Below are 18533 nucleotides of genomic sequence, written 5' to 3' on the forward strand. Positions count from 1 at the left end.
CAGACGAAGTCGCGGGCAAAAGCTAGTTAATAGTAAAGTTTTCCCAGTCTTTATTTATATATTTGTATATATATCACGTCTAGAAGTAATTTATTAATGTAATCTACGAACAGAAGAATAACAACTCATCAGAAATCATCTAAACATACTTAAAAATCCTAAGAGCTGCATACCGCTCTTACAACGCGGGTACGCCGCGCGACACAAAACATTTTTTTAACAGAGTTATAAAAGAAAAATGTTTGACAAGTTTACTATTTTATATAGAAGGATAACTGGGCTATTCACAGGTATTTTTTTTCTAGAGCAAATCGCCATAGTTTTAATTTTGTAGAGGATTTTCGAAAAAAAAAGTGTAAAGAAAATTTTTGAATTTTGAATATCTCGTATTTTTTGTATGGGTGAGTGAAAATTTAGTCACAGAAATGAATTCTTCATCCTCGAATTATACGAAAAAGATACCAAACTTGATATATTTGCTAGATGTATGCAGATATAAAGTTTAGAGTGAGGCGCGCCGGAGCCACTTTTCCCCCCCCTCCCCTGCCCACCTGCTGGGGGGGACCTCGTGGCAACCGGGCTAAATCAGCTCAGATCACCCCCAGAAACAACTGTTCCAAACGGTTTGCTTTGTCTCAAAAATGCAAGGTGGTGGACCTAAGATCTGCCACTATTTAGGTAGGTATAATGATAAAAACACCACACTACACACTACAGGCTTTTAAACGTGAAGAGGTCTTGACTGGATTATACCTAATAAGAAAATTAATAGATAATATTGTCTTTGCATTATCGTTTCTTACATTTTCATAAAGCAAATTAAAGATTTAATAAAACATATTTAAATTGCAATTCCAGGTTGTGACATGAAGTTGAGGAGTCGTATTCAGCAATGGAAGAGTTGTTACTTAGGTAAGTGTATTTTTTATTTTGTCTCAGGGTTTAAGCAATTAAATTTGCTCCAGAAACAAGCATTTACTTATCTAGGCATCTATCAAGTAAAAGCTAAAAAGGTGAGAAAGATTTTATTTTATTTTTGAAATTATTATTTTGCGCTGGTTTAATAAACTTAACCTTTCGTATGCGCATGTCAAAAAATTGCCATATAAATAGCAATCGTGACAACTTCATGTTTAAGTTGAATATATATGGAGCAGATCTGCTCCTAAGCATACGAAAGGTTAAACGCCAAAAGTGGGTAAGGTAATCGTGCATCCAATCTTAAGGACATACCTACTTAGGTGAATAGATATTGAGTGTTGCGTGTGTGTCTCAACAGCGTCTCGTATCCAATTTAAACTGTTGTGAGACATACTAACATTAAATCATCCGAATCTCCGAAACATGTCGCGCGAGTGACTAAAACAAGTGAGTCTAAACCGTAAAATGATTTAATGTTAGCGTCTTGTATCTTTGTTTTACATGTCAAATTTTATTGAAAGTCAAAAGTAATGAATAGGGCAGCTTTGGCACATGCATCAGGTGCTATTATTTAATAAGGAAAGAATGTTATGAAGGGTATTAGGCACCAGAATAAGTGTTAAAAGTAGATACCTGCCTATTTAACTTTCTTTATAATTGCTCTTTACATCATACAATTTTAATGAGTATCTTATTAATGAACGCAAAATTAAAAAAAAACGCGCGAAATATAATCGATCGAACATGCTCTTACCGGGCATAGTGTAAACACTCACTGCTCTTGCTACCTGCTTCTGACGCTTCCGGACCTCTGCCACCCCAGGAGTATGAGAATCACATTAGCATGACGGCGTTTAGAGTGTCCCTGCTCATTGCCGTGCGCACTGCCCTGCCGTCAACGGCCTACTGTAAAAGAGGTCAACACTCAACAAGCAGCTAGTGCTAGACTTTACGTCGTCCACACAAATATATGTAGTTTAATTTAAAATATTGACCAAGAGCATGTCGGGCCATGCTCAGTGTAGGGTTCCGTTACGTAGTTACCATTCTGTCAGAATAAGCTAAGCAGTATCATGTACAAGTACATTACAAGCTAAAGGGAGTAGATATACTTTCGCAGCGCTTTGTACGATTTTTTACTAAGAAGAGTTTTTGCAGTAACGCAAAAACAGCTGGACCGATTATATTTGCTATAGTTTTCATTGAAATTATTTATTAAGCTTTTGTTTTACGGTTCTTTTCATATTTTTTAGACCCACGTTTCAAAAGTTAGAAAATAATCACTTTATCAAAAAATGGTTGTTGGAGACCCTTATTCATTTTGAAAGACCTATCCAACGATATCCCACACTATTGAGTTAAAGCGAAAACTTTTTTTTGGATTTTCTTTTACGACTTTTTCGGATTGGTTGATTTATATATCCATGCTAAATTTCAGCTTTCTAGCACTAACGATCACGGAGCAAAGCCTCAGACAGACAGACGGACACGGCGAAACTAAAAGGGTAAATTGACTACGGAACCCTAAAACAACTTATCTACAAATTTATAGGAAAACTTGCGTTAAGGTCTGTCAATTTCATTCTTATCGTCATGGGACTAACGCAGCCTTTTGCATGTATGATGGTCCTTAACTTCTTATCCAGTAGTTATACCTACGTACGTATACGGATACCTACGGAATGCATTTATCAGTGCGAAAACTGGTGCAGTGGTCACAAGGGCCAGTCCACAGGTACGGTACCATTGCTTCCACCATGTTTTTATTAAAGACTGGGTTATACAGGATGGCATGGCTGTGGGTTGCTTTTTGTTTGTGGTAATTATAATTTCGCCTTTGCACGTTTCTAAACCTTTTTTCTAAATTCTACTCTATTCTAAATTAGCTATGTGCATGACTGTAGCCGCTATGAGACAGATTGGTTATTAGACAGATGGCATGGTAGAAATACTCGGGGTGCACACCTGCTACTTGTCCCGCACCGTAGACTCGCTAAAGCTCGAAAGTCACTCGCTGTCCTAGGTGTCAAGATCTAATACCCTACCTAGTGACATAATTACTTCTGCGAACGATAACATATTTTATAATAAGCTTAATAAAATGTTGATTGTCCTGTGTTGCCAGTGTGAATGAATTTGTTTTAAAGAAGTGTGAATAAGTATACATCATTTCAAATACATAGTATTAAATTAAGGTCCAATAAACTTTTTGCCACGATGTGCGCAATCGTCGCTTTTAGTTCCCCATTTCGCACTTGGCACATGTATGAGAGGTTGCTTGTATAGAGCGTTCTCTGCTTTGGTATTTTGTACCCATTCGTCTAATCCAGGACTTTTCAACATGTTCCTTGACGAGCCTCCAGATATGATGGTAATTTTGAGTTTTTCTTCTCCCCCAGCCAAATAGTTTGTTTGCTAAACTTTGATGTACCTAATTCTTATTGAAATATCATATCATGCGTGCATGAACATGAACGGACCGTGTCACGCGTTATGTGTGACGTGGGCTTTAGTCTGCAAATTCCAAGAATTTATTAACGCTTGGCGGTTAGCCGAACGGTTTTTGTTCCCCCCTTTTTACGGCCTGGCTCCCTGCAGCGCGGACAATGTAAAAACAAAGAAATTGCAAGTTTTTGTTTTATTTAAAAGCCGTTTCTTTTTGCAGGTTTTGTTAAGTTTTCCGCTGAATAACGGGAACTGGCTTAGGTTTAAATTTATACAAATAAAAAGACTACCACTGGCTTCAACAAGGTGAATGTGAGAACATCTTCCAAGTTTTGCATCTACTGATGTTATTTTTAATTAATGCACCTTATTACACTAACTGATCAATTTTCAGTAACAGTAGTTGTTTTAGTTAGACATTGTACATTATTGTACTTATTTATAATGCCCTCGCCCACAACCACGTTAAAGCAACCCTCCCCTCCTCCGTTACTACTTTCATAGTGCCTTATATATTCTACCCCTATTTCATCCCCCACTCTCCTCTTAGGCCTTATGTTAGTCTAGACTAGATGCTATTAATGCAATTTTTAAGCTCTTTTGCGTGATTGAGCAAGAAACATAACAGCATCTAAATTATCGATCTAGATTATATAATCTAGAATATGTTATAGGTATATACCTATAACATATTCTCGATATCTTCGTACGATTTCAATTTTTCAATTCAATACCTAGGTCTAGGTTGTGTTGCGAAATAAACTGCTGTAACAAAAACTACTGATTTTATTACCTATGCGAATTCTTGACGTAAGGTACCTATTAAGTCGTGTGATATACTTATGAATAAATTAGTAATGAATAACCCAAGTACATATACCTCTGGCGTAAACATATAAATGGCGTATCTATTGTCTTACTAACTGCATTATGGAAATTTATCGGTGAAAATAATACAATAACCTGTTTCAAACTTTCATAGGCATTAAATTGGATATGAACTTGGAGTAGAAGCTATTATAAGAACATTTTCCAGGGTAGTTTCATCTCACCATATAATACTGTTAGTTCAAGCGCAGTCATATACTTGGCAGTGTGTTAATGCTATAACGTGGAGCGAAATAGGCGTGCGTCCGTTCGAGCTACGGACAGTTATAGGCTCTTTCGCCTTAGCATGCTAGAAATAGCTGCATGTTGCATTTTTGCAGCGTGCCATGCAATGCGCAAATGTGTGCTCTCCACATGGTCGTTGTAATGCTGCGAAAGCCTGTCTCGTAAATATTTCGCCTACGCAATTTACAGCTTTGGGAATCCTCTTAACGGAATACTGGGGCAGTTAGTGGGCCCCCGGATATTTATAATTTTAACGACCGCTAAACCGCTATTGTTCTTTAGATTACTCGTGAATTGTTGTCGTAATCTGTTCTCAATCTGAATGTTTATTGTGTCTTCACGAGCGGTGCATTATAAAGCTATTTAAATTCATTATAATGTAGCGGTTAGCAGTAACATATTGAATGACATGTTTGAGTAGGATTTAAGCATCAGAATAGACGGAGAGCTGGTAGACATTTTGGAGTATGTCCTTGAGGCAAGCTGAAAATTTGCCTGATACTTGTCTTCTCCTATCATACCCTAACTCAGCACTGCAAGTCTGGCTGCAGGATAGCGGGGCCAAAACAACCCTTATTATTTAACATTTTTTTGGGGCCTAAAAAATGTTCTTGAGGCAATCTGTAATTTCTACAAGGGAAAGTTGAATATTTAAATACATAGTCTGTAGTCATAAAAAAATAAATATATAAACCAGTTATAAACTTAAGCAGATTGGATCCATTAAGAACTATGTTAGTATTATAGTAACATATTTAGGCATTCAGATATTTCGTTCTATTCTTTTTGCATTAGAGCAGCTGGTGGTTAAAAAGTACGCTCACATGTTTCTAAAAACTATTTTTAATTATATTTATTTACATGATATTATTTATTTGATACACAACTGATTACTTTTGTTCTCTCCCTAACCATTTTCCTAATTAAATGTCGAATATCAATTTAACTTACGAAAGAAAGTCGCCGTACAGTTTTGTTAAAATTAGACCAACTTTTATAATAACGGAATATACTTCTGCAACGCGTTGCACACTTGCAAGTTTCGACGGCACGTGAAAAATCGGAACTTTCTCTTTGAGCCAGCGACTTATCAGCTTAAACAGAAACTTATTTTGTCTCGAAACAAAATGCTTCATATTATTGTCGTGTAGTACTTTTGTGCTTAACGTCTTAGCGGCAAGTGTCTCGGAGTAACAGCTCTTCCGTTGTTTCACCAACTTTTAACGAGTTTGTCGGACACTAGTGGAACTACGCTACGTCCCTAGCGTCGGCGACCGATGGGACTGCTGGCACATATGTTACCCACACTCTTAAACAATCTGCTCGGAATTTTATGAAAACCCTAACTTGGTGTCCTCTACAAATTCGCTTTTCAGATGGACACGATTAGCTGAGAGCTCAGGTAACCTGTTTGTTCCAAATTGCCTAAATATTGGTAGGATAGAAGGCATAAGTAATTAACTTTCATTTATTTATACTTATTAAATATCGGTAGAATACCAACATATACTTACCATTGACCAAGAGATTTATATTTTATCCGACATCAACATATTACAAAAAAAAATAGGTATATAAAATACATTTTAAGCTAAATTAAGGTTTGATTAACTGTAAGGTTTGATTCAATCACATTTTTGACGTTCGCAATAATCTCATCATTTTTTATTTTCCAATATTTATTTGAAATGAAGGTATTCAAACATAACCGTATACCGCATAAAATTAGTTTTGAATGATTCACGCTTAGTTTCACTAGACTTATACTTATACTTTCGCTATCTTCAGTCACCCGTGAACATGATGCATCACGGTCTATATAAGTCTACCGCATAAAATAACTACACTATTCAACACCGGACTGTACGGCACTTAAAACTACCGTTAGAAGGAACCGATTCAAAAGCAGCGAATAAATAACGCAGTCAGCTTTACGGCGACGATATTTCCATCGATTATTTTCTTTCATTGCCATTTGCTAAGTATAAAACGAGAGTTAAGAGCAAAATGCTCTAGAAAGTACCATTAAAAGGTGCACTTAGATGCCTATTAACTTGTAAATATTCCACTTTCTCCTTCGACAAATTTCAATATATCGGTTTTGGAATATGACGGGAATTAGAAACCAGAACATTTCTTTTTCCAAAAAATTCGTTAAGACGTCTTCATTTGAACGTTAGTTGTTTGTGCTAGTAAGGTAAATGTTTACTACCTATTTACGAACTGACCGTAAAATTCACTATTATTTAGCCAGTAGTGCCGGAAAGCCTTAAAACGAACCTCATGTGTACTTAAACCAGGAGTACACACGTTATTATGACATCCTCCTAACACAAACAACTAAGCGAAATAAGTAGGTACACGTGTGTAGTGAAAATAAAAAAACCGTCCAAGTGCGAGTCGGACTCGCGTTCCAAGGGTTCCGTACATTACACAATTTAATCAATGTATTTTTTATGTGAAACGTGAGTGAAATATCTTTAAAAAACCCGTAGGGGTCGGATCAAAAACTAAGTAATTAAGTCCGACTCACGCTTGACTGCACATTTCTAATAGGTTTTCCTGTAATCTATAGGTAAAGATCTATTTAGTGTATTTTTTTCATAATTTTAGACCCATTGGTTCCGGAAATAAAGGGGGGGGGGCAATGGTCATTTTTGCCTTATTTTCTTGAATAACTTCTAAGCTGTTTATCCTAAAATTATCTAAAAAATATGTGTGAGATCCTCACAATGAGCTCTTTGATTTCATATGTAACACGATATAGTTTGAAAAACTATTTTTTTTATTTGCTCATTTACCCCCCAAAAGTGGCCCCTATGTATAAAATTTATTTGTTTACGTTACATGTCCGTCTTTGGGTCATAACCTTACATATGTGTACCAAATTACAACTTAATTGGTCCAGTAGTTTCGGAGAAACTAGGCTGTGACAGACGGACAGACAGACAGACAGACAGACGCATGAGTGATCCTATAAGGGTTCCGTTTTTTTCCTTTTGAGGTATGGAACCCTAAAAATCGCAGACGCAGTATTTAATTTCTTTCTAAATGTTGAACCGAATTTTATATTGGCTATTGTTATTGTGTAAATAGAATTGTAATTCGATTCGAAACTGTCAATTGATTTGACTCGTTTTCTGTATATTGTATATCTCTTAGGTATGTACCTACTACATAGTTAAACTACATTTGCTGCTCAAAAGTCTAAGAATTAACGGTCGTATCTCGTGTAATAAAAGGAACAGAAAGTGCTAATCTAATCCTCATATATCTATTTGCACAACCCTTTCAATCCACAATAAACAATGAGAAATATCATCTATAAAGTCACGTACGAAAATCATTTGGGGGCATATGCAGGCGTGTTCACCGGGCTCATGTTTGTTGTCACGAGGGGTCGAATGTCGAGGACGCCGTAAAAACGCGACGTACATTGTCTAAGCCTCATGTCTCGGTTGTCCGGTGTTTGTAATATTGACTTTATGGATCTTAGAATAAGGATGGGTTTTGTATAATCTTTTGAGTAAGCTAGGAGTTTGGGAGCGTTAACAGAGGGGCGCTCCAAATGGGCTGAAAACTGTCGACGCCGCTGATCCTGATGCTCATCGGAGATTTACTGATGCCTCGCAGAGTGGCATCGATGCCGGATATTCTTTATGATAACCGTTTCCGTAATCGCTATGTCCTTATTTTTACATTATAGTTGCGGCAAGCTGCGATGATATTTTAAGGATTTTAGTGCGCTTCCATAAAACTTTCACGTTATTAACATGAAAACTAGAGATGCGTATATTTTTACAAAAAGGCTCTTAGTACCTAAAATAATATTTTAGATATGTAAAAAACCGGCCAAGTGCGAAGCGGACTCGCGCACGAAGGGTTCCGTACCATTACGGAAAAAAAAACAGCAAAAAAATCATGTTTGTTGTATGGGAGCCCCATTTAAATATTTATATTATTCTGTTTTTAGTATTTGTTGTTATAGCGGCAACAGAAATACGTCATCTGTGAAAATTTCGACTGTCTAGCTATCACGGTTCATGAGATACAGCCTGGTGACAGACAGACAGACGGTCGGACAGACGGACAGCGGAGTCTTAGTAATAGGGTCCCATTTTAACCCTTTGGGTACGGAACCCTAAAAAGGAGGAACCTAATTTTGTTATATTGATAATTAACGTACGTAAATGTATTCACAAGCAGTGAATGACAGCGTTATTATTAAAAGTCCCTGTGAACGAAAAGCGAGGCCAGGCATCTTACCACAGACTCCTTAACAATGTACCTCTGGCCGTTTATGTCCTCAGGGCTCTTCTGCTTTAGTCCCTCTCCAGCGTGATATGTACTCGTACATACATACGTGCCGACAACCCCGAGACTAGATACTTACAGCACTACGTGTAGGTAATTTACTGTACAGGGGGTCCCTTTGTTTGACGTAATTATTGAAATTGATAATGTAATGATTGTCAGATTATCATTAGTCATAATTCTGAAACCGTTATCTTTTCAGGATTTCGTAAGGTTATCTTATCTATAGATGGGTTAGGTTAGGTTTGTTTTATGGCAATCCTGAAAAATTACGCGTTTCTGAGAAAAATCATATTATGACTAACGAAAATGCGGACGAACAATACATTATGACTTAAAACGTTATGGAAAACAATAGAGACCCACTGTACAGATATCGTTGACGGCAAACAAGACTATTTTATCTTGCCACATCACTCCTTCCAGTAGCATCTCTTGTCACGCTGCACCGGGTCGGGGCCGGGCCGGAGCTTCCGGGGCTTCGTTTTCTATGGAAAGCACCACGTGATCACCGATCACCCGTCATAGAAAATGATGTCGGACGCCTCGGCCCGGACCCGGCCCGGTCTAGCGTGAGTCATACTTAAGGCGAGGAGCTAACTTATAATGGGTTCACTGGCTATCTTGGGTTTTTTCCATTGCGTCGAATTGGTGGGTGAACGTTGGTAAATTGCAGATCATCGTTGTATCTACGTTGTTGCGCATATTGTATTGGTATTGTACTCAAGGGCTCAACTCCCGACATGAAACAAATAAATTAAAAAAAGGTACGATTCCATCATAAGCCTACGGTTAGCAATACTTTTTTTAGAGTTCCGTACCCAAAGGGTAAAAACGGGACCCTATTACTAAGACTCCGCTGTCCGTCTCTCTGTCACCAGGCTGTATCTCATGAACCGTGATAGACAGATGAAATTTTTACAGGTGATGTATTTCTGTTGCCGCTTTAACAACAAATACTAAAAAGTACGGAACCTTCGGTAGGCGAGTCCGACTCGCATTTGTCCGGTTTTTTAAATAGTCGCTATTGGAGCCGTTCACGATTCACCGTTGGCTTAACGTGCATCTACAATAGGCGATTGAATACTCGTACTGCTCGCTTTCATATGCATAAAAAAGGCATAAAAAGGTTCGTTATATTGGCAAGGGAAATGTAATAGCGCTTTGCTAAGCAATATCGAGGCTCTGTTTTATAAGAGCATTTACTTAGTTAATATTATGAACGGCATTCTGAAAAAATATTATGCACATTTTTAGTACAAGTAATTTAGTTTTATTTACAGCTAAACTCTGCTGCCTAGCGCTATCCTTAAACGTACACAAATTTAGCAGAGTAGGTATACAAATTCAAAAAGAAGCAAATGTGAAAATATTTAGGTAGGTACTTCGAATACTCGTACTATGTAAATACTACCTGTTGCACAAAGAAGTTAAATACCAAGAACAAAAAATAACGACTATAATCTCTCTCTAGGCAAATTCAGTTCTAACGTAACAAAATGAAATTTCTCTCCGTTTGAACTGTAAGCGTTTCTAAGTTTCTTTTTTAATATTTATGCAAGACATGCTTTACGCTCAAAAGGTCAGATCCAGATAACAGTATAAAGAAGCGCATTGTGAATAAAATAGAAAATAGTAGGAAAGTAGCTACTTTACCTAATACCAATGTATCTGTAATGAGCATGAAACGATGACAATTACTTTCACGCTCTTTTATACCATGATATTTGCATTACAGGTTCGGCATTTATTTTATATGCGTCGGACCCTGCCCCTTGTAGATAGATGAAGCAATCAGTCCGACCCTGGCGGGCTGCTGACGCATTTTAGAGCAAGGTCCTACCCTGCCTGGGAATTTATTGATTACATGCTGTAAATCTGTTCGACTTGTTCACTTAATGCGTGTTCGACAAGCGTGCTAAACTCTGCGAGTTTCCTGGAGCGAGAACTATTGTTAAACTATTTCTTATTAACTTTGTGCAATAAGGGATAAAATTAAATATAATTTAAATGCGCGCTTCAAATTATTAACTAACAAGCTGTGGCCCGCAACCACCAAAAAAAAACATAATTTTCGTTAAAAACTATTCTATTAAGTTCCACGGAACTCGAAGTAAATATATTTATGCTAAATTATGCAGCAGACAGACATAGACAAACAAACGCTGGTGGCCTAGCGGTAAGAGCGTGCGACTTTCAATCCGGAGGTCGCGGGTTCAAACCCCCGGCTCGTGCCAATGAGTTTTTCGGAACTTATGTACGGAATATCATTTGATATTTATACCAGTCGCTTTTCGGTGAAGGAAAACATCGTGAGGAAACCGGACTAATCCTAACAAGGCCTAGTTTCCCCCCTGGGTTGGAAGGTCAGATGGGCAATCGCTTTCGTAAAAACTAGTGCCTACGCCAATTCTTAGGATTAGTTGTCAAGCGGACCCGAGGCTCCCATGAGCCGTGGCAAAATGCCGGGATAACGCGAGGAAGATGATGACAGACATAGACAAACAAACATCATATTAATAGAGATTAGTAGAAGAAAAAGCTCACCCCTACCACTAATAGAGTCAAGAAACGAGTATGTCTGATGCATTATTTTTGTAACGTTGTCTAAGATACTTATAGTTCACATCACAGTAGTTTTTGCTAATGGAGTGAAGTTTTAAGCCTTATTTGCTGAGTCGATAGTTGCTAAATAGTTGCAAGCTTTTAGAGCCACAGAAGCTTATCGTCCATTTCACACGTAACAACCAAGCTTTGTTTTTCCGTATCACGAAGAACACGCAAAGAGTGCAAACGTACCCTTGCCGTAAAAATATCATCGGATGTAGGGCGTTGCAGCAGCCTATTCACAAACAATATATCTCGAGTATTCGCTCGTGCCTAGTACAAGTTGACCTGAAGATTTGTTATAATCTGGCAAGATTACACATCACTTTTATACTGGTTTGACTTAAGCATTGGCTTGGGTAAATGTTGTCAATAACGGCCGAGCTCTGCGGGATGCCGGCGTCAATTGCTGAATCCTTTCCTCTTCCGGCTCGCTTCAGGCGGTGACTACCGGTTTAGGACTGCTACAACTTGGCAAAGAAATGTCAATTATGAATAAGAATCTAATACGACGCGAACATGAACAATAAAAAGATGTGAAAAGTAGCAATGATGACCAGGAAATTAACAAATAACTGAACGGATTCTCTATCTAGTCCTGTAAAAAATACTATACTCAAATAAAAAGATTTAATAAATACGGTAAGGCTAGATGCCTATGCTGTTTTTATTCTAATTAAATAATACAAATAAAATATTTTTTACGTTTCTGACAACGTAAGTTGTTGTTGCTCCGTCCACACAGTTTTTCTGCTTTGCTCGAAAGTTGTCTGTTAGAGAATGCTCTATATAGCTTTATGCTTTATGTTTTTCATCACACCAATCAACAATTTTGCTCCCTTGGTAAACAAATAACTAATTGTCTAATAAAGATAAATAAATAACAAAGACGAAGTTTAGATAAGAATACATAAGGGATCACATCATCGCTGGGTCTGCTAACCCGATTACATTAAAGTCAAAAGACAATTAATACTTCTACTATTTATCTTTAAGGTGACTGTCCATTTGTAACTACCGCTGCACTGCAGTTGCGACGTTACGCGGTGCCGCACTACTGTAGCAGCACGACTGCGGCTGTTGCGGCGTGCAGTCGCGACAGCGTTCGTTGATGGCTTGTCAATGTCAAGTCATATAATGTCAGACGTACAAATAAAATACTAATTTACTTTTGTATTTTTTACGTGAAGAAGCGAGTGACGATAATGCTACATGCTACATGAAAAAGAAGACCAGTTTGCCTTTCTACAATAGTCAGAGTCCGACGAAGGCAGCTACGCAATATTAATAAAAAATCTGATATTTAATGGTGATCCTTTATTCAGATAATATTGCCGATTAAATGAAAAGCAATTCAACATTGAATGAGACTTAATAATTGACGAAATACAATCAAATTACTCAAATAAAATTAATGCAGAGGAAAAATTATTCTTAACATTAAGGTAAGTTCACAATGTGAAATTTTCTTCCCCATCCTCTTGCCTAAATGCGTAACCACCGCACACAGCAATCCGACGAAAACGGGACTCATGGAGTTCGTGATATAAACGGGGGGAGTGCGCACTTGATCCACCTGCATCACGTATAGGTACTCGGCCGTCAGAAACGTGCGGCTGGATTTAGAAGTCTGTAATAAACGTCCCCTCAAAACCATGCCAGGTAGGCTCTTTTAGCAGGCCTTTTATTGATTTCTGCAAAGTGATTCGTGGGTTCTGGAGATGACGATGCGACACTTAAGAATAAAATTATCCAATGGTGGGCAGGCAGTCGTTCGGTGTTAGCAAAATATTACAGATTTATCTTTCTAAGTATCCATATTAAGCCAATTTTACTTTCTTTAGGTACCAAACAGTGAAGTATGATGAATAAAATAATTTGTAATTTACACTTCATATTGTCCAGTTGCAGGTGTGAATGGGCGACGGCACTCTATGATATGACCGCACCATCCATATAAAACTTGACGGGCGAGACAAGAAATCCTTTATGAAGAAAGATATTTCCCTCACCTTGGCCGATAGAAAGAACTTTTAATAAATTAATTTGAATAATAAATGGTTTCCTCGTGTTGGTGTGAAGAATTACGTGTTGCACTGTAACACAGTTTGTTTAACCCTCATGCCTTGAGACCTCCGCAACTGTCAATATTCTAAATTTTAAACCATTCGCTTCTCTCGTGGTTCAATTTTGTATCGTTTCGTATGTTTGGATATCAATATGTTACCATGAGGTATTAAATAACATCTTTGCCCCTTGTAATAAAAATAAATAAATAAATCTGCCTTAAGTTATATACCTTAGTTTTATTGGATGTATATAATGTACAAATTTCTAGAGAAGGCGGAGAATGTAAAGTTATAGCAAGAATAGTGCCTGGGCGTGGGCATAGATTTAATAATAAACTATACAATTATTTTCTGGATCAACAAGAGTAGAACCTAAATCAACTTCAACTGAATGCTACTAAACAAAGCCCTCAATGTCAACCTTACGTGCAGAACATGTTGAACATATAATGTATACACTTTTTTGGGAAACAGGTTTTTCGTAAATTAATAAAAAAGTAAAAAATAAGACATGTTTTATTTTTCACAACTCTTTATTAACTTTAGTTTTGTCCGCCATGATCGTGATATCAGCAGCTTGAGCCTTGAACTGCAACTTGTAGGTACCTGGAAATTAGAAATTATCTTTTCAGTTTCATATTGTATTTTGAATATAACTATGTATTTTTGTATGTATATGATTTATTGCTTGCAAGATGGTTATAAGTTACATATATGTATGTCTGTTTGTTGAATTTAACTTCAAATCAGTAAAACGGAGCTAGTAGCGGACAAGCTGTGTTAAACGGTTTGTCTTTAGATATTCTGGCCACATCATCACAGAAAATAAATAGGTAATAGTGACCCGACCACCAAAATGGACTTTTAAATATTCGTAGTAAAATAATATTAATTTTATACTTACATCGACGTGATCCTCACAGCAATATTGTGTGTAACACTTGAAGTATTCCATTCCACATTTACTTCACGACAACACCGTCTTTCACGTAGGTCTTCGCGGACTATAATTTTTGTAAATCATTCCCACAAGTGGAAACAAGGTTTTTGATATATTAAGCAATCAAAATCTACTGTTTAGGTATTAAAAATTATAAATCAAATCGTAAGAAACTAGCGGTTTAACTGAATTTTTTTATTATGACAATTGATGACAATGACATCTTTGACAATTACGTGAGTGACGGATTTATTTACTATGGCTCGATAACTTTTACTATACGATGACATTATTATATTCAGCCTCGCGAGAAGGTCAAACTAAGGTCATCAGTATATTTGTTCAAATATCTTCAATCCTCGATTATTATATCGCAGCAAATGTCGGAAACTGTTTAAAAACCTAATATCTCGAAATGGTTTTCGAAATAGAACATTTAAAAAAAAATGAACAATCCTAATTAGAGATTGGATTTTGCAAGTAGTGAGTGAGAAGTGCGACTGTGTGCACGTTTTCCCCCGCAAAAAATGGCAGAACGATTTTGTATTGTATTGTATTGTATTCATTTAATTCAAGCAACATGGCTCATAAAAGCTTTGAAACATAAAGATCTATTAAAATTAAAATACAAACTTAAAAATTAAAATATGTATTACTAAAATATTAACTAAGTTACTGGAAACATGTCAAAAATAAAAGAACGAAGAAGATTTGTACGGTAAGATATCGCTTGGGCTCCTCCCTTCCGACGTGTCGGAAGCCGGTGTTGCTCGAAGGGTTTGCTAGACTATAGTTAACTTCCGAATTTGACACTCTCTTTTTCGGACCTATCATTCTAGTTTCCTAACTGGCTTTGTGATAATCGTATGGCTCAATATAGATTAGCAAAAAAGTTTACAGTAGTACTACAGTCGCCATCAGATATGTCGGAGCGACCGAGGTACTAAATATATCTGAACATGCACTCTAGCGCCTTGACAATAAAGGCGTGTTCAGATATTTGTGAGCTCCTTGGCCGCCCCGATATATCTGCGATATATGGCGACGGTACCATCGGGGTTGTTTATCCGTGGGTGTAATAACTCCTTAGAACGTAGTGGTTATATCCTCTTTGCTTAAAACTACTAATATCTGTGATCAAAGACAATTCAGTGCAGGTGACAGATTTGACGTGCGGTCTGCAGCCGCAGTTGCAATAATACACCAAATACGCAAAAATGGCCATGCTACGTGCAGTCGGTCTTGTCATTCATTTTAGTATGGAAATTGACAATAACACCGACGTGTCGGAGCAGTAGTGCAGCTGCGGTCGGGAAAACGTTAAAATCACCATATTACGTGCAGTCGATATCGTCATTCATTTTACTATGGAAATTGACAATAACACCGACGCGTTTGGGCCGCCGCAGTAGTGTCGGAGCAGCAGTGCAGCTGCGGTTGGAAATGGACAGTCACCTTTATGCTTAATATTACTGCGCTTAGAATATGCATCTTGAATTTCTCCAAATTTCTGCAACTACATACATGTCACATGAAACCCACTACTACGAAAGTCGGTAAAGTTGCGAAGCCAAGATTTCCTATTTCCATAGCGTGTGCGGCGGAACTTATAATAACTCTACTACTTAGAACCTTGTCGGTGTTGAACTGAAAATAAGATCGTTCGCAGCAAATATTTATGGCTGTGCAATAAATTTCGGTTAAGCTCTTCGGAATTATGAGCCACCGGACATTTTTATTGTTACTCTGAATTTAAACGTAGATTAGAGCACGATTGAAGTTGGTTTTCCCTGAATTAGTAAAAAGTTAAGCTTTGGACTTAAATGATTTACTTACATTAACATTTTCAACCACGCTGGCAATCATGGCCTCAATTTAGTTACGAACAATAAAATTCGTATCTAATCGGCATTCATCTCAACATTAAAGTCCAGGGGGCCGATTTTTGAATTCCGACCGCTCGATTTCGTGTATTTCATTCAATAATATCTCCACTACTAGGCATTTAAATTCTACTAATAGAATGGTCAATACTACTAGATTCCCAATTTCTATCGCTCGTATTTCAAAAATTAGCATTTCGCCGTTTCCCACTGATTTTCGAGTGACGAAATCGACCGACTGAATTTAAAAAATCGCCCCCCAGGTTGCAATGCTTAATGAAAGTAGAATACATACTTAATATTTGCAAACAAACCAATTTAAATAAATGATGTTCCAACTTGTTACTTACATTGTTACAATTTATGTAAACTAGCTGAGGAAAATACTACCTATTCGAGATGGTCCACATGATGATGGTATGGTGTGCTTCTGCAGCGCGTCAGGCATGTTCGCGGACGCGCAGGTAGACGGTTTCTTTGCTACAATAAGAAAGCGCGCCTCCGCGACGCGTCGCAGAGTGCTTGACAGTAGCAACAGTATCCTGAGTGTGATAGCGGGTAGGCTCGATAGTCGCTATTTGCAGCACTGGTCGAACCTGCATCATTCCCTAGCTACGTATTAATGTAGATATCTAGTAAATAATAAATAAATAAATATTATAGGACATTCTTACACATATTGACTGTCCTACGGTAAGCCCAAGGAGGCTTGTGTTATGGGTACTCAGACAACGATATATATAATATACTAGCTGTTGCCCGCGACTTCGTACGCGTGGATTTGTATGTTGATGGTTATATATTATACATGAGCATAATATAGAACATTATGCAGCAAAAGATGTCAGTAGGGATGGTTAATCATGTGTTATACAACGCATGAAATTTGTCTTTCACAAACTACGAAGTTTCAAGACCCTAACTGAAAAAAATTGTTCCCGATATAATCCCTCTCGACCCTGTTAGAAGATTTACAAGTCCACTATTTAAAAAAAAAAAATTCGCTCCCGAAACTATTAATACAAACTTTTCAAAAACGATGTAAGTAATCAGTTTTCGTCTATTTTAATATAATGCCCTTTTTACCAAGTTTCAAGTTCCTAGCTTAAAAGAAAATTTGTACCACATATAAACTTACATCCCCTTTTTAACCCCTTTAGGGTTGAATTTTTAAGAACGTTGAAATAACTCTTTTGGAATCTTATACAATGCCTTTTTAAGAAGTTTCAAAGCATTTGTAATAGATTCACTTTTAACCCCTTTTTAACCATTTTAGGGGATGAATATTTAAAAACGCTTAAATTACTTTTCTTGTATTCTCATAATATATGCCTTTATACTAAGATTCAATTCCCGCACTCAAAAAAATATTTGATCTCCATACCAACTTTCAACCCCATTTTTACCACCTTGGGGGATGAATTTTCAATAATGCTGAAATAAGTTTTTTCTCTTTTAATTATATATATTTCTATGAAGTTTCAAGTACCTAGCTTGAAATAAAATTAGGACCAAGACAAAATTTCAACCCCTTTTTAATCACTTTAGGGGATGAAGTTTTAAACACGCTGAAATCACTTTTCTTGTATTCTAATAACATGCCTTTATGCAAAGATTCAAGTCGCGCACTTAAAAAAATTTTTGACCTCCATACAAACTTTCTACCCCTTTTTCACCACCTTAAGGGATGAATTTTCAAAAACGCTGAAATTACTTTTCTAGTATTTTAATAATATGCCCTTATACAAAGTTTCAAGTCCCGCACTCAAAAAAAATTATGATCTCCATACAAACTTTCAACCCCTTTTTCACCACCTTAGGGGATGAATTTTGAAAAACCCCTTCTTAGTGGATACTAACGTCATAAAAGCTACCTATTGTGAAAAATTCAGCTCTCTAGGTCCAACGGTTTGGGCTGGGCGTTGATTTAACTGAGTCAGTCAGTTAGTCAGGACTTTTACGTTTATATATATAGATAAATACTTAAATACATAGAAAACACCCAAGACTCAGGAATAAATATCTGTGCTCATCACACAAATAAATGCCCTTACCGGGATTCGAACCCAGGACCATTGGCTTCATAGGCAGGGTCACTACCCACTAGGCCAGACCGGTCGTCATATCTAGTAAGAGTAGTAAGTTAAGTAATAGTTAATTGTATCTAACATAGATTTAAGTTCCTGCATGTACATGTTCGGTTAGTCGAACATGTACATGTTATGGATTTCTGTGGTCCGA

Source organism: Cydia strobilella, chromosome 3 (genome assembly GCF_947568885.1).
Source record: "Cydia strobilella chromosome 3, ilCydStro3.1, whole genome shotgun sequence".
NCBI classification, from domain to species: domain Eukaryota; kingdom Metazoa; phylum Arthropoda; class Insecta; order Lepidoptera; family Tortricidae; genus Cydia; species Cydia strobilella.